The sequence below is a fragment of the Magallana gigas genome, chromosome 9 (assembly GCF_963853765.1).
Source record: "Magallana gigas chromosome 9, xbMagGiga1.1, whole genome shotgun sequence".
Taxonomy (NCBI): Eukaryota; Metazoa; Mollusca; class Bivalvia; order Ostreida; family Ostreidae; genus Magallana; species Magallana gigas.
Genome location: NC_088861.1, coordinates 8,161,807 through 8,187,107, shown reverse-complemented (window position 1 = coordinate 8,187,107; position 25,301 = coordinate 8,161,807). Strand labels below are relative to the sequence as shown.

Here is a 25,301-nt window from a genome sequence, read left to right as displayed (position 1 = left end):
AACTCTGTTATTATTTAAAATAAGGAGTCAAGGGGTTATATTTCAAAATGTCTTAAGATGTCCTATTACATCCAAGAAAAAGTTTTTCTCTACCACCCTAAACAAAAGAGTTCTAAAAACTCATTGATTAACAGATTTTCAAATGACCTTGACCTTTGACCTTTACGTTTTTTGTTCGGCCAAGGTAGACGCTTCTATCCCAAGTGGTGTGAAGTCTCTAAGTCAAATAATTAAAAAGTTGGAAGTGATTTTATGGAAACTTAAATACTTTCAGGGGCAATAACTATAAGAAGGGGGGCTCAGATCCTTTCGGTATGAATAGATTGAAGAACCCTCTATGTGTACTGAAGACATTGGTAAAAATTCCAGGTTTCTATCTCATATGGTTTCAGAGGAGTAACGATAACAAGCTTTTCGTACACAAGGGCAATAACTTTGTAAGTTCTAGGAGTTATCAAGCAAAGGGTCATTTGGTACCATAACTTTAAATGGCCATTAACATAAAGAAAAAATTGTTTCAATATCTCTTAAAATAAAAAAGCTGTCCCTGGAAAAAAAGAGAAGAAAAAAAAATAAGAATAACTAGTAGACTAATTGTTCTCGAACAATTAGAGGTCTTTCCACCTCATTGTTGTTTATGTTTGAAATAAGATTGCTTCAATAGAATAAAGGTTTTTTTCTGCGTTACTTCATAAAACAAAGTGTCAAATGATTAAGTTTGCAATTTTTTATTGCTTGACCTTGACCTTTGACCTTTATGTCATTTTCATCTGACAAGGTAGACGCTTCAATACCAACTGGTCCGATGTATCTATGATTATTGATTCAAAAGTTATTTGTGTTTTTTATTGAATGTTCGAAACTTTCAGGGGTAATAACTGCTAGAAAGGGACTTTGGACCTTTTCGGTATGATAGATTGAAGAAGCGTCTAAGTATACTGAATACATTAGTAAAAGTTTCAAGTCTCTATCTCTAATGGTTAATGAGGAGTAGCGATAACAAGCATTTTGTACAATAGGGGCAATAACTCTGTAATTGTTACATGGTAAGGGTCAAAGGGTTATATTTTTAAATGTCTTAAGATGTCCTACTACATCCATGAAAAACTTTTTCTCTACCATCCTAAACAAAGGAGATACAAAATTTCATTAATTAAGAGATTTTCAAATGACCTAGACCTTTGACTTTTATGTCACTTTGTTTGGCCAAGATAGACGCTTCCATCCCAAGTGGTCCGAAGTCTCTATGATAAGTAATAAAAAAGTTGGAAAATGTTTTATAGAAATGTAAATACTTTCAGGGGCAATAACTACTAGAAGGGGGGCTCAAATCCTTTCGGTAGGAATAGATTGAAGAACCCTCCAAGTGTACTGAAGACATTGGTAAAAGTTCCAAGTTTCTATCTCTTATGGTTTCAGAGGAGTAGCGATAACAAGCTTTTCGTGCAAAAGGGGCAATAACTCTGTAACTATATAAAAGAAGGATCCAAGGGGATATATTTTAAAATGCCTTTAGATGTCCTATTACATCCATGAAAAAGGTTTTTCTTTACTACATTAAACAAAAGAGATCTAAAAACTCATTAATTAAGAGATTTTCAGATGACCTTGAACTTTGACCTTTATGTCATTTTGTTCGGCCAAGGTAGACGCTTCTATCCCAATTAGTCCGAAGTCTATATGACAAATTATAAAAAAAATTGGAAGTGATTTTATAGATATGTTAATACTTTCAGGGGCAATAACTACTAGAAGGGGGGCTCAGATCCTTTCGGTATGAATAGATTGAAGAATCCTCTAAGTGTACTGAAGACATTGGTAAAAGTTCCAAGTTTCTATCTCTTATGGTTTCAGAGGAGTAGCGATAACAAGCTTTTCGTACACAAGGGCAATAACTGTGTAAGTTCTGGGAGTTATCAAGCAAAGGGTCATTTGGTACCATAACTTTTAATGGCCAATAACATAAAGAAAAAATTGTTTCAATATCTATTGAAATAAAAAAGCTGTCCCCGGAAAAAAAGAGAAGAAAAAAAATAATAACTAGTAGACTAATTGTTCTCGAACAATTAAAGGTCTTTCCACCTTAATGTTTTTTATGTTTGAAATAAGATTGCTTTAATAGAATAAAGTATTTTTTCTGCGTTACTTCATAAAAAAGTGTCAAACAATTAAATTTGCATTTTTTTATTGCTTGACCTTGACCTTTGACCTTTATGTCATTTTCATCTGACAAGGTAGACGCTTCAATACCAAGTGATCCAATGTATCTATGATTATTGATTCAAAAATTAATTGTGTTTTTAATAAATGTTCGAAACTTTCAGGGGCAATAACTGCTAAAAAGGGACTTTGGCCCTTTCGGTATGAATAAATTGAAGGAGTGTCTAAGTGTACTTGATAATTAGTAAACGTTTCAAGTCTCTATCTCTAACGGTTAATGAGGAATAGCGATAACAAGCATTTTGTACAATAGGGGCAATAACTCTATAATTGTAACATGATAAGGGTCAATGGGTTATATTTTGAAATGTCTCAAGATGTCATATTACATCCATGAAAAAGTTTTTCTCTATCACCCCAAAGAAAACAGATCTAAATACTCATTAACGGATTTCCAAATGACCTTGACCTTTGACCTTTATGTCATTTTGTTCGGCCAAGGTAGACGCTTCCATCCCAAGTGGTCCGAAGTCTCTATGATAAGTAATAAAATCGTATGAAGTGATTTTATGGAAATTTAAATTCTTTCAGGGGCAATAACTACTAGAAGGGGGCCTCAGATCATTTCAGCATGAATAGATTGAAGAACCCTCTTAGTGTACTGAAGACTTTTGTAAAAGTTCCAAGTCTCTAGCTCTTATGGTTTCAGAGGAGTAGCGATAACAAGCATTTCGTACAAAAGGGGCAATAACTCTGTAATTATTCAAAGGCATTAACCAAGGGGCTATATTTAAAAATATCTTAAGATGGCCTACTATATCCATGAAAAAGTTTTTCTCTACCACCCTTAACAAAAGAGATCTAAAAACTCATTAATTAAGACATTTCCAAATGACCTTGACCTTTGACCTTTATGTCATTATGTTTGGCCAAGGTAGACGCTTCCATCCCAAGTAGTCCGAAGTCTCTATGACAAATGATAAAAAAGTTGGAAGGGATTTTATAGAAATGTAAATACTTTCAGGGGCAATAACTACTAGAAGGGGGAGCTCAGATCCTTTCGGTATGAATAGATTGGAGAACCCTCTAAGTGTACTAAAGACATTGGTAAAAGTGTCAAGTTTCTATCTCTTATGGTTTCAGAGGAGTAGCGATAACAATTTTTTTGTACACAAGGGCAATAACTTTGTAAGTTCTGGGAGCTATTTAGCAAAGGGTCATTTGGTACCATAACTTTTAATGGCCAATAACATAAAGAAAACATTGTTTCAATATCTCTTGAAATAAAAAAGCTGTCCCTGGAAAAAAAAGAGAAGAAAAATAATAATAATAACTAGTAGACTAATTGTTCTCGAACAATTAGAGGTCTTTCCACTTCATTGTTTTTCATGTTTGAAATAAGATTAAATAAGAATAAAGTATTTTTTCTGCGTTACTTCTTAAAAAAGCGTCAAAGGATTAAGTTTGCAATTTTTTATTGCTTGACCTTGACCTTTGACCTTATGTCATTTTGATCTGACAAGGTAGATGCTTCAATACCATGTGGTCCGATATATCTATGATTATTGATTCAAAAATAATTTGTGTATTTATTAAATGTTCGAAACGGTCAGGGGCAATAACTGCTAGAAAGGGACTTTAAACCTTTTGGTATGAATAAATTGAAGGAGTGTCTAAGTGTACTGAAAACATTAGTAAACGTTTCAAGTCTCTATCTCTAACGGTTAATGAGGAGTAGCGATAACAAGCATTTTGTATAATAGGGGCAATAACTCTATAATTGTTATATGGTAAGGGTCAGTGGGTTACGTTTTGAAATGTCTTATAATGTCCTTTTAAATCCATGAAAAAGTTTTTCTCTGCCACCCTAAACAAAAAAGATCTAAAAACTCATTATTTAGAGATTTCCAAATGACCTTGACCTTTGACCTTTATGTCATTTTGTTCGGCCAAGGTAGACGCTTCCATCCCAAGTGTTCCGAAGTCTCTATGATAAGTAATAAAAAAGTTAGAAGTGATTTTATGGAAATGTTAATACTTTCAGGGGCAATAACTGCTAAAAGGGGGCCTCAGATCCTTTCGGTAAGATAGATTGAAGAATCCTCTAAGTGTACTGAAGACAATGGTAAAAGTTCCAAATCTCTATCTCTTATGCTTTCAGAGGAGTAGCGATAACAAGCATTTCGTAAATAGGGGCAATTACTCTGTAATTATTCAAAGGTATGAGCCAAGGGATATATTTTTAAATGTCTTAAGATGCCCTACTACATCCATGAAAAAGATTTTCTCTACCACCCTGAACAAAAGAGATGTAAAAACTCATTAATTAACAGATTTCCAAATGACCTTGACCTTTGACCTTTATGTCATTTTGTTCGGCCAAGGTAGACGCTTCCATCCCAAGTGGTCCGAAGTCTCCATGATAAATAATAAAAAAGTTGGAAGTGATTTTATTGAAATTCAAATACTTTCAGGGGCAATAACTGATAGAAGGGGGTTTCGGATCCTTTCGGTATTAGTAGATTGAAGAACCCTCTAAGTGTACTGAAGACATTGGTAAAAGTTCCAAATCTCTATCTCTTATGGTTTCAGAGGAGTAGCGATAACAAGCTTTTCGTATACAAGGGCAATAACTTTTCAAGTTCTTGGGGTCATTAGACACAGGGTCATTTGGTATCATAACTTTTAATGTTCAATCACATAAAGAAAAATTTGTTTCAATATCTCTTGAAATAAAAAAGTTTTTCCGTGGAAAATAGAGGAGAAAAATAATAATAAACTAGTAGACTAATTGTTCTCGAACAATTAGAGGTCTTTCCACCTCATTGTTTTTTATGTTTGAAATAAGATTGCTTCAATAGAATAAACTATTTTTTCTGCGTTACTCCATTAAAAAAAGTGTCAAACGATTAAGTTTGCAATTTTTTATTGCTTGACGACCTTGACCTTTGACCTTTAAGACATTCTCATCTGACAAGGTAGCCGCTTCAATACCAAGTGGTCCGATGTATCTATGATTATTGATTCAAAAGTTATATGTGTTTTTATTGAATGTTCGAAACTTTCAGGGGCAATAACTGCTAGAAAGGGACTTTGGACCCTGTTGGTATGAATAGATTGAAGAAGCGCCTAAGTGTACTGAATACATTAGTAAAAGTTTCAAGTCTCTATCTCTAACGGTTAATGAGGAGTAGCGATAACAAGCATTTTGTACAATAGGGGCAATAACTCTATAATTGTTAAAAGGTAAGTGTTAAAGGGTTATATTTTTAAATGTCTTAAGATGTCCTACTACATCCATGAACAAGTTTTTCTCTACCATCCTAAACAAAAGAGATACAAAAACTCATTAATTAAGAGATTTCCAAATGACCTTGACCTTTGACCTTTATGTCATTTTGTTCGGCCAAAGTAGACGCTCCCATCCCAAGTGGTCCGAAGTCCCTATGATAAGTAATAAAAAAGTTGGAAGTGATTTTATAAAAATGTAGATACTTTCAGGGGCAATAACTACTAGAAGGGAGGCTCAGATCCTTTCGGTATGAATAGATTGAAGAACCCTCTAAGTGTACTGAAGACATTGGAAAAACTTCCAAGTTTCTATCTCTTATGGTTTCAGAGGAGTAGCGATAACAAGCTTTTCGTACCCAAGGGCAATAACTTTGTAAGTTCTGGGAGTAATCAAGCAAAGGGTCATTTCGTACCATAACTTTTAATGGCCAATTACATAAAGAAAATATTGTTTCAATATCTCTTGAAATAAAAAAGCTGTCCCTGGAAAAAAAGAGAAGAAAAAAAATAATAATAATAATAATAATAATAATAATAAAAAACATAAGAAATACAAAAGGTCTTTCACCTGAAAGGTGGAAAGACCTAATAAAAAACATAAAGAAAACAAAAGGTCTTTCACCTGAAAGGTGGAAAGACCTAATAAAAGTAAGGCTAGTTTCTACACTAGTAGACTAATTGTTCACGGAACAATTAGAGGCCTTTCCACCTTCCATAATGATTCAAAAAAATTCCCGAAAATGTTGATAATTATTGAGTAATTAGAGAAAAATCAATTTACGAAGAAAAAAAAGTAAAAAAAAAAAATGGGTTCCGCACAGTGGTATCGATCCGAGTACCCTTAAATTCCTAGGCGAGAGTGTTGCCACTACGCTATTTCGCTTGTTATCTGATAGAAGGTAAAACTTGTTGAGTTGTGTAGTGAATTTGGATGATGATAGAAAGAAGAGACGAAGCGTTCTTCTGTCCATCTAAAATTGATACCCAACGCTGAGGAACCTTTAGAATAGATAGGGGCTTAGCGATTGGTTGGGAGGGCAGTATTTGTTCACCAGTTTATTCATAAAAATCAGTGCTGCTTGTAAACAATGTGGCCGGATAGCGTTGACTAAGAAATCAACAGGTCAGGTCAAACTCTGGTCGCCGGCGGGTATTTGAAGGTGTGGGAACGTCACTTTTGCTCAGCTGATGCGAATTCTCCCTGTGATTTGAAATGCACGTGCTTATAAATCTACTAACTGTCATGCATTCGTGGATTACAAGTACGGAAAATTGGAACTGAATTAAGGCCAGTCATGTATTTCAGCCAAGTCGGGAAATAAACAAACTGAAAGAAAATGTAAATTTAATTCATCTAAAATCGGGGTCTGGGAAGGAAGAGTTATCTTTCGTTGCACTTCAACACAAGTCGTCACAGGTTGCCGATAGAAATGTAAACAAAGATTTTCAGTGAAATTTGAGCATGAATTTATTAGATACAAATATCGAAGCGTTGAAATTTCGTTTCTCGGGACGATGGTTCGATGCCGCTGAGGTGGATAACTTTCTTCAATAGGGTTCATTTCGTTTGAAATTTGGCAGGCAATTAGATTCAGGTGTGAGGAACAGTCCCATGAATTTTCGCCAAGTTCTACAGAGTTTTACTGGAGCTGGAATTTTTATTTGGAGGCGTAGTCTAAAACGCGGTCTGGAGTCAAATGGCAGGCAGTGTTTCACCTTTTTAAAAAATTCTGACAAACAGTTGTAACACTTTTTTAAGGTTTTATTTTAAAAAGGAATATCAAATTTCAAGTTCAAATATCGAGGGTCATGTTCATATAAGAAATCAATCCTTGTATAAAAGAAAGGGGGGGGGGAATTGTTCATATAACTGAACCTGATATATATGTTGCATACACTTATTACTCATTAGTTCTAAGAGGTCAAAGGTCAAGGTCAGGTCAAAGGTCAAGGTCAAGGGTCAAGGTCAAACCTAAAAATAAGGGAGGGGGGGGGGGTGGTGGTGGTTTTAAAGAGCTTATTGCACATATAAATGAATCTGAAATGTATATGTAAAATATACTTGTAACGCATCAGTCCTTTAAGGTCAAGGTCAAAGGTCATGGTCAGGTCAAAGGTCAAGGTCGAAGGTCAAGGTCAAGGTCAAACCTAAAAATATAAGGGGTGGGAGTGTGAATTCGTGTTTAAAAGAGCTTTTTGTACATATAAATGAATCTGATATTATAGATGTTGCGGATACTTATAACACACCAGTCCTAAGATGTCAAGGGTTAAGGTCAAAGGTCAAGGTCAAAGGTCAAGGTCACACATTTAACAGAAAAAGGGGGGGGGGTATTTCTAATGTGTTTGTGAAATCAATGAAATTCAAAGGGGAATTACTGCCAGAAGGGCACGTTGGACCCTTTTGGGATCAATAGATTGAAGAAACTTCTAAGTGTGCTGAAGACATTGGTCAAAGTTTCAAGTCTGTACCTGTTATGGTTTCAGAGGAGTAGCGATAACAAGCGTTTCGTACAAAAGGGGCAATAACTCGCTAACTATTACAAGATGGGAGCTGAAGGGCTACATTTTGAAACGTCTTAAGACGTCCTCCTACATCCTTGATAAAATTTCTCTATATCACCCTAAACAAAAGAGATGCGAAAACTCATGAATACACATATTTACAGATGACCTTGACCTTTGACCTTTACGTCATTTTGATTGGCCAAGGAAGACGCTTCCATCGCAAGTGGTCCGAAGTCTCTATGACAAATAGTAAAAAAGTTGGAAGTGATTTTATGGAAATTGAAATACTTTCAGGGGCAATAACTGATAGAAGGGGGTCTCGGAACCTTTCGGTATGAATAGATTGAAAGAGCGTCTAAGTGAACTACAGACGTTAATAAAAGTTTCAAGTCTCTATCTCTTATGGTTTCAGAGGAGTAGCGATAACAATCACTTCGTACACAAAGGGCAAACACTTTGTAAGTTCTAGGAGTGATCAACCAAAGGGTCATTTGGTACCATAACTTTTAATGGCCAATAACATAAAGAAAAAATTGTTTCAATATCTCTTGAAATAAAAAAGTTGTCCCAAGGAAAATAGAAAAGAAAAATTATAAGAACTAGTAGACTAATTGTTCTCGAACAATTAGAGGTCTTTCCACCTCATTGTTTTTTTTATGTTTGAAATAAGATTGCTTCAATAGAATAAAATATTTCTTCTGCGTTACTTCATTTAAAAAAGTGTCAAACGATTAAGTTTGCAATTTTTTATTGCTTGACGACCTTGACCTTTGACCTTTATGTCATTTTCATCTGACAAGGTAGACGCTTCAATACCAAGTGGTCCGATGTATCTATGATTATTGATTCAAAAGTTATTTGTGTTTTTATTGAATGTTTGAAACTTTCAGGGGCAATAACTGCATGAAAGGGACTTTGGACCCTTCTGGTATGAATAAATTAAAGGAGCATCTAAGTGTACTGAATACATTAGTAAACGTTTCAAGTCTCTATCTCTAACGGTTAATGAGGAGTAGCGATAACAAGCATTTTGTACAATAGGGGCAATAACTCTATAATTGTTACATGGTAAGGATCAATGGGCTACATTTTGAAATGTCTTATGATGTCCTTTTAAATACATGAAAAAGTTTTTCTCTGCCACCCTAAACAAAAGAGATCTAAAAACTCATTAATTTAGAGATTTCCAAATGACCTTGACCTTTGTCCTTTATGTTTTTTGTTCGGCCAAGGTAGATGCTTCCATCCCAAGTGGTCCGAAGTCTCTATGATAAGTAATAAAAACGTATGAAGTGATTTTATGGAAATGTAAATACTTTCAGGGGCAATAACTTCTAGATGGGGACCTCAGATCCTTTCGATATGAATAGATTGAAGAACCGTCTATGTGTACTGAAGACATTAGTAAAAGTTTCAAGTCTCTATCTCTTATGGTTTCAGAGGAGTAGCGATAACAAACATTTTGTACAATAGGGGCAATAACTTTGTATTTATTCAAAGGTATGAGCCGAGGGGCTATATTTTAAAATGTCTTAAGATGTCCTAATACATCCATGAAAAAGTTTTTCTCTACCACCCTTAACAAAAGAGATCTAAAAACTCATCATTTAACGGATTTCTAAATGACCTTGACCTTTGACCTTTATGTTATTTTGTTCGGCCAAGGTAGACGCTTCCATCCCAAGTGGTCCGAAGTCTCTATGATAAATAATAAAAAAGTTGGAAGTGGTTCTATGGAAATTCAAATACTTTCAGGGGCAATAACTGATAGAAGGGGGTCTCGGATCCTTTCGGTATTATTAGATTGAAGAACCCTCTAAGTGTAATGAAGACATTGGTAAAAGTTCCAAGTCTCTTTCTCTTATGGTTTCAGAGGAGTAGCGATAACAAGCTTTTCGTACACAAGGGCAATAACTTTGTAAGTTCTGGGAGTTATCAAGCAGAGGGTCATTTGGTACCATAACTTTTAATGGCCAATAACATAAAGAAAAAATTGTTTCAATATCTCTTGAAATAAAAAAGCTGTCCTTGGAAAAAAAGAGAAGAAAAATAATAATAATAATAAAAAACATAAGAAAAACAAAAGGTCTTTCACCTGAAAGGTAGAAAGACCTAATAATAAAAAACATAAAGAAAACAAAAGGTCTTTCACCTGAAAGGTGGAAAGACCTAAAAACATAAGAAAAACAAAAGGTCTTTCACCTGAAAGGTGGAAAGACCTAATAATAATAACTAGACACGATCTCGTTGCGAGCAACGAGGAGGTCTTCCGTTCGATTTTTAGAATGAAATATGACATCATCGACTTTGATTTTCCACAACAAAACATGTTATGGAAAAAGGAGTGAAGTACTAGTGCTTTATTGTATCGCTTTTTTAAGTTCTCTTGCTTTTTTAAATACTTGCATTTTTTTCAATTAAGATAGAAAAGATCAAACTTGTTTACCTCTGGTCCCTCAAAAACCCTAATTGGGTAACGCAAGAGAAAATCTCAAATCTCAAAAACAGATGTGACGTCATCAATACAAAAAATTTCCAATCAAGTTCAGACCACTATCTATCACATCCTAAAATTTGATCGAAATCGGCCGAGCCGTTTCTGAGAAATCGCGTGCACAAAAAAAGGCAGAAAAATAATAATAACTAGATTCGATCTCGTTGCGAGCAACGAGTGGGTCTTCCGTCCAATTTTTGAATAGATAAGATTTAACTTATCATTTCAAAGATAAAATCATAGATTTAAGCGAAAAAAAGAGAAAATTTTTTTGCGGAACTCGAGGCTTGAACCCGGGTCGCCTGGGCCATGTCCACGACTATAACGACTGAGCTACTCGGACTCCGCTTCAGAACTTTGACGCTCAATTTCTCGAGAATGTCTCGATCGATTTTAAAACTAATTACATATTCTTAATCAGTAAAAGGGTCACTATAAGGTGTAAAAATTTCAAAGAAAAATATTAAAAAATAAAAAAGTCGAAAAATTGAATTTTTGAAATTTCGTTCCGGTGACGACCGGAAGTGACGGCGGACATTTTCTTGACCAAGGTACATTAGAAAAACGGTAGATCTATCATCTCTGAAAATTTCAGCTCTATATTTTTGCTCGTTTTTGAGAAACCTGACAGACAAAATTGACTTTTTAAAATCGTAAACGGACGATAACTTCCGACCGGAAGTGTATTTTCAAAAATGGTTAAAAAACAATAAACTTCAGATAAAGTTGCGTTAATCTTGAAAATTTAAATGAAATCGGTTGAGCCATCTCTGAGAAATCGTCTGCACAAGATCGGTAAGAAAAAAAAAAGAATAATAATAATAACTAGAGCAAAGCTCGTTGCAAAGCAACGAGTGGGTCTTCCGTTAATGTCGGAAGTAAAGCTGGACGTTACTGTAAGATGCACATCTCTTAAACCAATAACAAGAGTAACTAAAATAAAAAGATGAAAAAAAATCGAATTATTCCTGGTACGACTTAACAAAATCCGAATGATTTTAAGTACGACTTAACAAAAACCTTTCTGATTTCAAGAACGACTTAACAAAAAAAATCCGAATGTGTGCCAGGTACGACTTAACAATTATTTTTGGTACGAGTTAATATTACTTTGAACATTACGCTATTTTTTAAACCAAGGACGCGGAATCAAAATTTCCAGAAAAATCAATTTTTAAACCCCGATATCTCTTTAATGCATCATCCGATTTTAAAACGGCTTTCAGTGTTAGATTCAGCTTAATAAGCTCTACAAAACACATATACATTTTTGATTAAATCAGAAAATTCATTTTTTCGAAAATTTTGTTTTACTTCCAGTTTCGATCGGAAGTGATAGATTTTCATTTCCAGCCTTATTACAGAGGTAAATCGATCAAATCATAACCATTCTAAATTTCAAGCCTCTATCTTAAAGCGTTTTTGAGAAAAGTCCGGGACAAAATGACTTTTTGAAAATTTTAAAAATGACGTCACGTCAAAACGGGAGTGACTTTCTCTTTAAAACTTTGACATCTTTGAGGGACGCCAACTTGCAAAAATCTCTGAAAATTTCATCAAAATCGGTTAAACACTTTTTGAGTTATGAAGCAAAAAAGGAGTCAGAAGAAAAGAAAAAGAATAATAACTAGAGCAAAGCTCGTTGCAAAGCAACGAGTGGGTCTTCCGTTAATGTCAGAAGTAAAGCTGGAAGTTCCTGTCAGAAGCAGAGCTCTTAAACCAACAACAAGAGTAACGAAAATAAAAAGATGAAAAAATCGAATTATTCCTGGTACGACTTAACAAAATACGAATGATTTTAAGTACGACTTAACAAAAACATTTCCGATTTCAAGAACGACTTAACAAAAAAAAATCCGAATGTGTTCAAGTACGACTTAACAATTATTTTTGGTACGAGTTAATTTTACTTTGAATATTACGCTATTTTTTAAACCAAGGAAGCGGAATCAAAATTTCCGGAAAAATCAATTTTTAAACCCCGATATCTCTGTTATGCATCGTCCGATTTTGAAACGGCTTTCAGTGTTAGATTCAGCTTAATAAGCTCTACAAAACACATATTCGTTTTTGATTTGATCAGAAAATTCATTTTTTCGAAAAATTTGTTTCACTTCCGGTTTCGACCGGAAGTGACAAAATAATTTTTTCTGTACATTTGCCATAAGTCAATCCGCAGATTTACAATCACAGAAAATTTCAAGTCTTTATAAACAACCGTTTACGAGAAAAGTGCTGGACAAAATCACTTTTTGAAAATTTTTAAAATGATGTAACTAGAAACCGGAAGTGACTTAATGACTAAAAGTTTGAAGGCTTCAAGGGACAAGAAATTAAAATAATCCCTGAAAATTTCTTGCAAATTGGTTGAATAGTTTTTGAGATATAAAGCAAAAAAGAAGTCAGAAGGAAAAACAAGAAGAATAATAATAATAAAAAAAAACAATAGAATAACAAGAGGGTCTTCCGTTGAAAACGGAAGACCCTAACTAGAGCAAAGCTCGTTGCAAAGCAACGAGTGGGTCTTCCGTTAATGTCGGAAGTAAAGCTGGAAGTTCCTGTTAGAAGCAGAGCTCTTAAACCAACAACAAGAGTAACGCAAATAAAAAGATGAAAAAATCGATTTATTCCTGGTACGACTTAACAAAATACGAATGATTTTAAGTACGACTTAACAAAAACCTTTTCGATTTCAAGAACGACTTAACAAAAAAAATCCGAATGTGTTCAAGTACGACTTAACAATTATTTTTGGTACGAGTTAATTTTACTTTGAACATTACGCTATTTTTTAAACCAAGGAAGCGGAATCAAAATTTCCGGAAAAATCAATTTTTAAACCCCGATATCTCTGGTATGCATTGTCCGATTTTAAAACGGCTTTCAGTGTTAGATTCAGCTTAATAAGCTCTACAAAACACATATTCGTTTTTGATTTGATCAGAAAATTCATTTTTTCGAAAAATTTGTTTCACTTCCAGTTTCGACCAGAAGTGACAGATTTTCATTTCGAGCCTTATTACAGAGGTAAATCGACCAAATCATAACCATTGAAAATTTCAAGCCTCTATCTTAAAGCGTTTTTGAGAAACGCCGCGGACAAAATGACTTTTTGAAAATTTTAAAAATGACGTAACGTAAAAACGGAAGTGACGTTGTCAAGAAAACTTTAATATCTTTGAGGGATAATAGTTTCACATTATCTCTGAGAATTTCATCAAAATCGGTTGGAAACTTTTTGAGTTATAAAGCCGAGAAGGAGTCAGAAAAAAAAAGAAAAAGTATAATAATAACTAGAGCAAAGCTCGTTGCAAAGCAACGAGTGGGTCTTCCGTTATTGTCGGAAGTAAAGCTGGAAGTTCCTGTAAGAAGCAGAGTTCTTAAACCAATAACAAGAGTAACTTAAATAAAAAAGATGAAAAAAATCGAATTATTCCTGGTACGACTTAACAAAACCCGAATGAGTTTAAGTACGACTTAACAAAAACCTTTTCGATTTGAAGAACGACGTAACAAAAAATTCCGAATGTGTTCAAGTACGACCTAACAATTATTTTTGGTACGAGTTAATTCAACTTTTAACTTTATGCTATTTTTTAAACCAAGAACGTGGATTCAAAATTTCCGGAAAAATCAATTTTTAAACCCCAATATCTCTGTAACGCATCATCCGATTTAAAAACGGCTTTCAGTGTTAGATTCAGCTTATTAAGCTCTACAAAATAAATATACGTTTTTTATTTAATCAAAAAATTCAAATTTTCGAAAAATTTTATTTACTTCCGGTTTCGACCGGAAGTGACGGATTTTCATTTCCAGCCTTATTACAGAGGCAAAACGATCAATATATCAGCTCAAAAAGATTCAACTTTCTATCTTGAAGCGTTTTTGAAAAAAGCCGCGGACAAAATGACTTTTTGAAATTTTTAAAAATGACGTAACGTAAAAACGGAAGTGACGTTGGTAAAGAAACTTTCAAATCTTCGAGACATTTGAATTGCACATAACCTCTGAAAGTTTCATAAAAATCGGTTAAAAACTTTTTGAGTTATGAAGCCGAAAAGAAGTCAGAAAAAAAAAGAAAAAGTATAATAATAACTAGAGCAAAGCTCGTTGCAAAGCAACGAGTGGGTCTTCCGTTAATGTTGGAAGTAAAGCTGGAAGTTCCTGTAAGAAGCAGAGCTCTTAAACCAATAACAAGAGTACCTTAAATAAAAAGATGAAAAAATCGAATTATTCCTGGTACGACTTAACAATTAATTAACAAAAACCTTTCCGATTTCAAGAACGACTTAACAAAAAAAATCCGAATGTGTAACAGTACGACTTAACAATTAATTTTTAGGTACAAGTTAATTTAACCAATAACTTGATACTAATTTCTTAACCAAAAACGCGGAATCAAAATTTCCGGAAAAATCAATTGTTAAACCCCGATATCTCTGTAATACATCGTCCGATTTTAAAACGGCTTTCAGTGTTAGATTCAGCTTAATAAGCTCTATAAAACACATATTCATTTTTGATTTGATCAGAAAATTCATTTTTTCGAAAAATTTGATTCCCTTCCGGTTTCGACCGGAAGTGACAGATTTTCATTTCCAGCCTTATTACAGAGGTAAATCGATTAAATCATAACCATTGAAAATTTCAAGCCTCTATCTTAAAGCGTTTTTGAGAAACGTCGCGGACAAAATGACTTTTTGAAATTTTAAAAATGACGTAACGTAAAAACGGAATTGACGTTTTCAAAAAAACTTCACAAACTTTGAGGTATTATAGTTGCACACAACCTCTGAAAATTTCATCAAAATCGGTTGTAAACTTTTTGAGTTATAAAGCCGAAAAGGAGTCAGAAAAAATAAATAAAAAGAATAATAATAACTAGAGCAAAGCTCGTTGCAAAGCAACGAGTTGGTCTTCCGTTAATGTCGGAAGAAAAGCTGGAAGTTCCTGTAAGAAGCAGAGCTCTTAAACCAATAACAAGAGTACCTTAAATAAAAAGATGAAAAAATCGAATTATTCCTGGTACGACTTAACAAAATCCGAATGAATTTACCTACGACTTAACAAAAACCTTTCCGATTTCAAGAACGACTTAACAAAAAAAAATCCGAATGTGTTACAGTACGACTTAACAATTAATTTTTAGGTACAAGTTAATTTAACCAAGAACTTGATACTAATTTCTTAACCAAAAACGCGGAATCAAAATTTCCGGAATAATCATTTTTTGAACTAGTATATCTCTGTAATGCATCGTCTGATTTTAAAACGGCTTTCAGTGTTAGATTCAGCGGGATAAGCTCTATAAAACACATATTCATTTTTGATTTGATCAAAAAATTCAATTTTTCGAAAAATTTGTTTCACTTCCGGTTTCGACCGGAAGTGACAGATTTTCATTTCCAGCCTTATTACAGAGGTAAATCGATTAAATCATAACCATTGAAAATTTCAAGCCTCTATCTTAAAGCATTTTTGAGAAACGCCGCGGACAAAATGACTTTTTGAAAATTTTAAAAATTACGTAACGTAAAAACGGAAGTGACGTTTTCAAAGAAACTTCACAAACTTTGAGGTATTATAGTTGCACACAACCTCTGAAAATTTCATCAACATCGGTTGTAAAATTTTTGAGTTATAAAGCCGAAAAGGAGTCAGAAAAAAAATAAAAAGAATAATAATAACTAGAGCAAAGCTCGTTGCAAAGCAACGAGTGGGTCTTCCGTTAATGTCGGAAGTAAAGCTGGAAGTTTCTGTAAGAAGCAGAGCTCTTAAACCATTAACAAGAGTAACTAAAATAAAAAGATGAAAAAATCGAATTATTCCTGGTACGACTTAACAAAATCCGAATGATTTTAAGTACGACTTAACAAACACCTTTCCGATTTCAAGAACGACTTAACAAAAAAAAATCCGAATTGTTCAAGTACGACTTAACAATTATTCTTGGTACGAGTTAATTTTACTTTTAACATTTCGCTATTTTTTAAACCAATGACGCGGAATCAAAATTTCCGGAAAAATCAATTTTTAAACCCCGATATCTCTGTAATGCATCGTCCGATTTTAAAACGGCTTTCAGTGTTAGATTCAGCTTGATAAGCTCTATAAAACACATATTCATTTTTGATTTGATCAGAAAATTCATTTTTTCGAAAAATTTGTTTCACTTCCGGTTTCGACCGGAAGTGACAGATTTTCATTTCGAGCCTTATTACAGAGTTAAATCGATCAAATCATAACCATTGAAAATTTCAATCCTCTATCATAAAGCGTTTTTGAGAAAAGTCCGGGACAAAATGACTTTTTGAAATTTTTAAAAATGACGTCACGTCAAAACGGGGGTGACGTTCTCTTTAAAACTTTTACATTTCTGAGGGACGCCAACTTGCAACAATCTCTGAAAATTTCATCAAAATCGGTTAAAAATCTTTTGAGTTATGAGGCAAAAAAGGAGTCAGAAGAAAAGAAAAAGAATAATAATAATAATAATAAAAAGAAACCGAAGAATAACAAGAGGGTCTTCCGTTGAAAACGGAAGACCCTAATAATAGAAAGAAACAATAGAATAACAAGAGGGTCTTCCGTTGGAAACGGAAGACCCTAAAAAGAAACCGAAGAATAACAAGAGGGTCTTCCGTTGAAAACGGAAGACCCTAATAAAAAGAAACCGAAGAATAACAAGAGGGTCTTCCGTTGAAAACGGAAGACCCTAATAATAATAATAAAAAGAAACCGAAGAATAACAAGAGGGTCTTCCGTTGGAAACGGAAGACCCTAATAACTAGAGCAAAGCTCGTTGCAAAGCAACGAGTGGGTCTTCCGTTAATGTCAAGAGTAAAGCTTGATGTTCCTGCAAGAAGCAGAGTGTTTAAATCAAAAACAAGATCAACTTAAAGTAAAAGATAAAAATAAATACGAATGATACTATGTACGAATTAACAAAAACCTGAACGATGCTAAGAACGACTTAATAAAAAAATACTTCCAAAGGTGTCAAAGTACTTAACAAAATTCGAATTAGTTTTGGTACGAGTTTGAACTTTACGCTATTTTTGAAACCAAAAACGCAGAATCAAAATTTCTGAAAAATCAATTTTTAAACCCCGATATCTGTTATGCATCGTCCGATTTAAAAACATATTTTAGTTGTGTACTCATCATGAAAATTACCGTAGGTTACATATGTTTAATTTTTAATATTGAAAAACAATGAAAAACTAAAACAAGAGGCAAATGGGCCATATCACTTACCTGAGGAACAATAGATATGATAAAATCAGCTTAATGGGGTCACAATGCAAACTACCTGGACAATGTACAATAATACATGTAGATCCTGTATAAATAAAATCCATTTTCCCCTCTAAATATTCTTATATTTATAATCATTAGTTCCTTTTCTAAAAGGATGATTTTATATTGATTTTATAGTCATATCGCATGTTGAGTATTGCAGTTCTCAAAAAGATCCTTAACAATAGTTTATATATGGGATATAAACCTTCATCAAACTCTGAACCTTCTTGTGAGGCCAAAGAACTGTCCTGGGGCCAAAGTCTTAACAATTATAAAGAATCATCTGGCTGATTAGTTTCTGAGAAGAAGATTTTTAAATATTTACTCTATATATTCCTATGTTAAACTTTGACCCCCCCCCCCCACCCATTGTGGCCCAAACCTATCCCCGGGGTCATGATTTTCACAACTTTGTATCTACACTACCTGAGGATGCTTCCACATACATGTAAGTTTCAGCTTTCCTGGCTGATTAGTTTCTGAGAAAACGATTTTTAAAGATTTTCTCTATATATTCCTATGTAAAAATCCATTCCCCCATTGTGACCCCACCATACCACCTGGGACTATGATTTGAACAAACTTGAATCTACACTACCTGAGGATGCTTCCACTTTAATTTGAGCTTTTCTGTCCTAATAGTTTTTGAGAAGAAGATTTTCAAAGATTTTCTCTATATATTCCTATGTAAAACTTGATCCCCCTCTTGTGGCCCCTCCCTACCCCCGGGGACCATGATTTGAACAAACTTGAATCTACACTACCTGAGGATGCCTCCACACAAGTTTAAGCTTTTCATGCCGAATAGTTTTTGAGAAGAAGATTTTTGAAAAATACCAACAAATTTTCAATAATTCTCAATTAACTCCCCTTTAAAGAGGGCGTGGCCCTTCATTTAAACAAACTTGAATCCCCTTCACCTAGTGGTGGTGCTTAATGCCAAATTTGGTTGAAATCTGCCCAGTGGTTCTTGAGAAGAAGATGAAAATATGAAAAGTTTAAACAACGACAACGACAAATTGTGATCAGAAAAGCTCACTTGAGCCTTTGGCTCAGGTGAGCTAAAAACAAAATCAAGGAAACATAATTGCATACTTTTATTGAAAAACAATTTTTCACAGCTAACAATTGTAAATTACTTTAAACAGCCATAATTTTGTTTGTTATAATTTCTTATCAAACACAAACCACAACAAGGCATGATGCTTTCTTAAAGTTCCATTACAGTAACTGTTCATGAATTATCCGATTTAATTTGAATTACTGGTAAATAGTCTGTAGAACACATTAAGGAATATGCATGTAGGTAGAGGTGACAGGTTAACCTCAAAAGCTGAAAAGAATCAACAGGTAAAATCCATGTGGCCACCAATAGCTGAAATTAAAAAAATCAATAAGCTGTGTTAATACATGTACCGGTACTAATAATAGCTGTGTTTACATTAACATATGCATAGTATTTCTGAAAAAAAAAATACACTGACCATGCAGTGTAATTAGTATGACATATCCCGATACGTGACATTAGATGGCACAGGACAGTTTTGTTGATACGTTTCATTGTAGCCTGGGGACGTGTGTTTTCGGAACCCTGTAACTAGAATTTCCTCAGTTCCCATTCAGCACAAATACCTTTAATTCACTCTTTATAAGGCCAAACACCAATTTCTGAAGAAAATTACTAGTCAAAACCTGTAAAATTTTCTACATACTGGTTTTAATGAGATTTTGACCCTTCCATATTTTGCTAATTTTTCATGATTTTTCAGCTTTTTAGACCTCCCCCAGCCAATTCCCTGCAAAGGGTTGACCTTCCGTACCATGTGCATGTTGCACCATCAAATGTCAGAAACTTACCGGTGTATAGTTTATAATGTCCCATCCACCTACTTTTCGTGTTATTTACCCTCCCGTCTGTAACTTGCATTTTCACTGTCTAAAGTCAACACAACAGTCATAGCCGCAGGTTTCACATTTTACTTCTGAATCTCATGTACCTAACATATGGGGCCTACATATTGAATATCAATTTCAACAAGAGACATCCCTCTAAGTAATGATAATCATTAAAAATCATTTCATGAAATTTAGCAACACTCATAAGCCTTTAAGTACAGCAACTCTCAATTTTACAAAAATATTGACGGGTACTTTATCCAAAACTGTCCCTTGCTACCTTTAACTTACACTAACATTCTCTGAAAAGTCATCTTGTCTTAAACTTACAAAGCTTATGCTATTCTGAGAAAAAGTATACCTCATTTTGCCAATTCCATTAAGGATTAAGAAAAATATGGCCATTTAAGTGAACCCAGCATTTCCACTTTCCTCTATTTAACAAAATTCATAGGGCTCTCCATAAATAAAGCATCTTTACCTCATCTTATAGAGGTCAACTATTTTTAACCTCCCTAAATAAGAAACCTTATTCAAAACTACATGCATATACATGATATTATCATGACAAAAGTATCACATCACTTAGAAATACCCTTACATGTATACCCTCCCCCTATTTTTTGATTTTCCTAAGAAGCATTAGTTTGAACACTTTAACCTTAATATTATGAAACTTGTGGCAATTCCCTTAAGTCATTTCTCACACATATTTAAAAACAACCATCACTGATATTGAAAATTGATCTTTTCTTGGTAAATGGATGTAATGTAACATTTTTTTTCACAAAAAGACATGCCGCCATACATGTGATTTCTTGTTTTCATGAAACAGTAAGCTTATAATCATATTTAGTGAATATCTTATTTATTCTTGTTTCTAGTCTCCTTTTAACTTTGCTAAAATAGTAAGACCTACCAGTGTGATGTCTGCTCTTAATTAAAATGAAATTCAAACACAACCGGGTACCTGGGGACGGATGAGAATTCCATGATAAATGCTCAAATTTTACATGTTTTCCTACATTTTTGATGCATATATACAATAAAAGGGTAAACATTTGTTGTTTCTTGATCATGTCGAGAGTAATTATTATAGCAGATGTTATTTCAAGGTCAAATGTACATTTACATATCCAACATGTAATGGTAATGGAGACAATTGGAAAGAGGGGGGGGGGGGGGGGGGGCATGGCTTTTTGAATTCTGTAAATATATCTAAAATATCACTTTTGGATAGGAAGGAGCAAAAACTTGAGTTTTTTGACATATTGTATACTTTGATAACTGCATTTGTCTACATGTGAATTTTATTTGAAAGAAAAATATGCTGTTTTAAGAAAATTGAGTTATATAAGTCAGGTTGCTTAATGTTATTTCATGAAATCAGACAGCAAAATTGCTGCAAATTTATAATTTAAATAATTCAATTGATCAAAACTCTTTTACTGTGCAGTATTAATTCTTATCTCGGTAATTAACTTAAGCCTATTAATTGTCATCAGGATAGGAAATACCTACTTTCTAAGCCAATTTACTCTAGTGGTGGTCATTCTACACATTTAAAAGGCATTTACTTCCCGTGTATATTATAGCTAATAAATCATGTAATGACATATACAATGTATAACCAACAAAATCATCCATTTTCCCAAAATAGACTACTTTTGGTACAAAATCCATTCAAAATTACAGTTAAATGAAATCTGAAAATACCATGTAGTCTTGTTCAAAACTTACACTAACATTCTCTGAAAAGTCATCTTGTCTTAAACTTACAAAGCTTATGCTATTCTGAGAAAAAGTATACCTCATTATGCCAATTCCATTAAGGATTAAGAAAAATATGGCCATTTAAGTGAACCCAGCATTTCCACTTTCTTCTATTTAACACAGATTTATAGGGCTCTCCATAAATAAAGCATCTTTACCTAATCTTTTAAAGGTCAACTGTTGTTCAACCTCCCTAAATAAGAAACCTTATTCAAAACTACATACATATACATGATATTATCATGACAAAAGCATCACATCACTTAGAAATACCCTTACATGTATACCCTCCCCCTATTTTTTGATTTTCTTAAGAAGCATTAGTTTGAACACTTTAACCAAATATTATGAAATTTAAATGCTTCTATTCTGATCAATTGAATTTTTAACCAGCGTGAAATTAAAACCATCGCAATTGATACTTTAGTAAAAATCATGAAAATTTAACACGGTGGAATTAAAACGACTTACAGTATTTCATCCGAACAGCCTCAAAGTATAATTTTCTGCTATACCATTTTTTTTAAATGAATTCTACTGGGGTTTTTTTTTTGCAAATAAATTTAGCGAGGATTTTTTTCTCTTTTATTATTAATGACAGGTTTTAAATACAATATTATGTTTAGTATGTATAAAATTCCATAAACAATTTTACAAAGCTTTGGATTTTAGTTGCACAATGAAAAAATGAGGGATTGCACGATAATACATGCTCATTTTGAAATTTAAAGCATTGTTGATTTCTTTTCCTAGATAGAGATATGCACAAAATGATGTTGCTCTGTGATGCTTTGCCAAGATTAAAAGCATGAGAGAGAGAGAGAGAGAGAGAGAGAGAGAGAGATCTGAGGCACATGTAGTAAAAATTATTACATACATTTGTCTTACTGTAAAAACTGTTTACAATGTAGATGTGTTCTGCATGTAAAGTTTACCTAAAATGAATCAATAAAATTCAATATACCGGTATATAAAAGATAACCTAATCTCAAAGAATTTACAATGTTCTGTGAAATAATCAAATCTTGAGAAGAATGTTTTATAGATATCAGGGAACATTAACCTAAAATGTTAACTTAAAGTTCTTTTCATCTTGCACTCTGATTTACATACTCTTTCACAGGCGATAATCATGTATAACGGCGAGCCAGGCAAAAGTTCTAATTTTAATTAGACTGAATATTTTCCATGTCAAATATATTTATTTAATTAAGCACAAGCCTGTCTGAGTTCTTTAATTCATTAATTAAGTGGAGGTGATATGGTAAAGATCTGCTATATTCAAATATTTAGGGTAAAGTTATCATCATGCAAACATGCACTCTAATTACAACATTCTACTCTTGTGTGCCTTTGGACCCCCCACCCTTTTAATTGCACTGTTTTACAGTGTGTGGTGTGTTGTTCAATACAAAATAAGACACAATAAATAGAAATTCAAACGAGTAGTGTGCAAAACATACACGTGAAAATACATTGGACAGATAATATCCCGAGATTTCTCTGACTCAAATGCCCGCTTTTTATATTGTTACGCACGTCAAAAGCGGAGGTTAGAGTCAGAGGAATGTCGGATTAGATTGAAAAGTGCACAAACACTTTGAAAAGAAAAAGTCAATACGACATATCCTGTATTGAAACATACCTTTATAATCTGTCATGCGTTAATTGAGCTGAAATTTCCACTATCGCCGTCTTGCAGGCATTCTTCTGACACACCGCTATCAGCTGTTGTTCGCAGTCAAAACATGGCGAGTTGACATGGTGAATCGTACGATAATTATTTCGATTAAAACTAATCAGACTAATGAAAACTAACAACGTAATTATCGACCGAATTAACGAAATTGTTTCAATAAACACGCTGATTAACTATATAAAAAAGGAGTTCGGTTTTATGACCTGTACGAAATCTTTTCAGCAGGAGTTACTTTAAGTGTGAATTTTGCACTATTTTTTAAACCAATAACGAGGAATCAACATTTCCGGAAAAACCAATATTTAAACCCCGATATCTCCGCAATGCAGTATCCGATTTTAAAACGAATTGAAGTTTTGTATTTAGCTTTGCAAACTATACAGTATGCTTATAATTTTATGTTTTTAATAAAGTTTTATGATCAGTACGAATTCTTACAGTAGAAGTTACTTTCAGTGTGAATTTTCCACTATTTTTGAAACCAAGAACGCAGCATCAAAATTTCCGGGAAAATCAGTTTTTAAACCCCGATATCTCTGTAATGCATCCTCCGAATTTTAAACAGTTTTCAGCATTAGACTCAGCTTGAAAAGCTCTACAAAAAACGTATACGTTTTTTGTTCGATCAAAAAATTCATTTTTTCAAAAAATTTGATTCGCCTCCAGTTTCGACCGCAAGTGACAGATTTTTATTATATAGCTTCATTACAGAGATAAATTGACCAAATCATAACCATTGAAAATTTCAAGCCTCTATCCTAAAGCGTTTTTGAGAAAAGTCCCGGACAAAATGACTTTTTTAAAATTTTAAAAATGACGTCACACCAAAACGGAAGTGACGTTGTCTTTAAGACTTTAACATCTTTGAGGGACGATAACTTGCTAAAATCTCTAGAAGTTTCATTGAAATCGGTTGAAAACCTTTTGAGTTATGAAGCAAAAAAGGAGTCAGAAAAAAAAGAAAAAGTATAATAACTAGAGCCGAGCTCGTTGCAAAGCAACGAGTAGGTCTTCCGTCGCAACTTCGTGTCGCGAAAGGATTGTCCATCAGTCTGATTTAAACACCTTCTTCTCCTGACACTTGTCAGAGCCAGAACCTGTATTGATAAAATGTCATCTTTACACGACCATTTCTTCTTACCAATAAGAGCTTTAGAAAATTGATTGAAACTCTTCAAATGGAGACAAAAAAATTAATTCATGCCTGTTTTCTATGTAACCTCTAGATTGAGTATTGCACCACTCATTAAACAGATAAAGGCATATCTTTGCTAAGTACATGTAGGTGTTTATTTAGATTGTATGCAAATGTGGAGGTCAAGTGGAGATAGTCTGTTATTGATACAGGTCTATCAGAACCTGGCGAGTGTAAGGAGAAGGGAAATGGTTTTTAATGATACTGGATTATCAATGTGATAATAGTAAGTTCAAGAAATCGAAAACGAGACTCAATTTCAAAGTATTATTTTCATACCAGGCAAGTTCTTCGTTTAACTTACTTCAAGTTTAGGATAACTTTAAAAAAGACATCATTTATGTACATGTATATAATTAATTTAATTATAATAAAAGTGTGGATGTGGCGGTGGGGGAAATGACCCAAAAATCAATTTTCTAAGCGTTAACTTAAGGAAGGAGTCTTTTCTGGTTTTCAACTTGTCAAACGTAAATTTGATTAATTGTTCATTAAATCAAGATGAAAGGAAATTAAAATAGTATATTTTTCTTTCTTTTTTACTATTGTACAACTTGGCATAGAAAAATGTAATCAATGTTTAGAATGGAACAAGGACTATATTTTGGGCGTAATATTGGCGTAGGAAAATATCACATGTTGCGCAATTCAGAATTGCTGCAGATTATATGTATATAATGAGTCTGTTTTAGCATTTTAAAAACAATAACAATAATGTTGGATTTTTTTTACTAATGTGAACTAATAATATGATACTTGGGTTTCAGAATATGTTTTTAAAATATGATTTGCCTATCAAATAACATTTTTATAAGCTTTTTAAAGCGCCCATTATATACATTGATTTTTGTGAAAAAATCACTAAAATCAGTTTTTCTCTCTTATGAAACGGTCAATATATTATCTTTTCTGTCAATTTATATCTTTATATAAAGTCTTCATAATACATAAAAATTAGAAATATTTTATTATTGGAAGCA

At 33.4% G+C, this 25,301-nt stretch overlaps 1 protein-coding gene and 1 long non-coding RNA gene across 2 annotated transcripts in view; both read right to left on the bottom strand.

Moving 5' to 3' along the window:
• LOC117691312 (leucine-rich repeat-containing protein 3-like) overlaps nt 1–25,301 on the bottom strand; it is a 133,099-nt gene that overhangs the window by 56,522 nt on the left and 51,276 nt on the right. The gene's annotated exons all lie outside the window — the stretch shown is intronic.
• Nucleotides 18,841–23,515, bottom strand: LOC136271953 (uncharacterized). Its single transcript, XR_010709877.1, has 2 exons — nt 23,073–23,515; nt 18,841–19,133 (listed from the first exon to the last, which is right to left on the bottom strand). It is a non-coding gene; the product is annotated as an uncharacterized lncRNA (long non-coding RNA).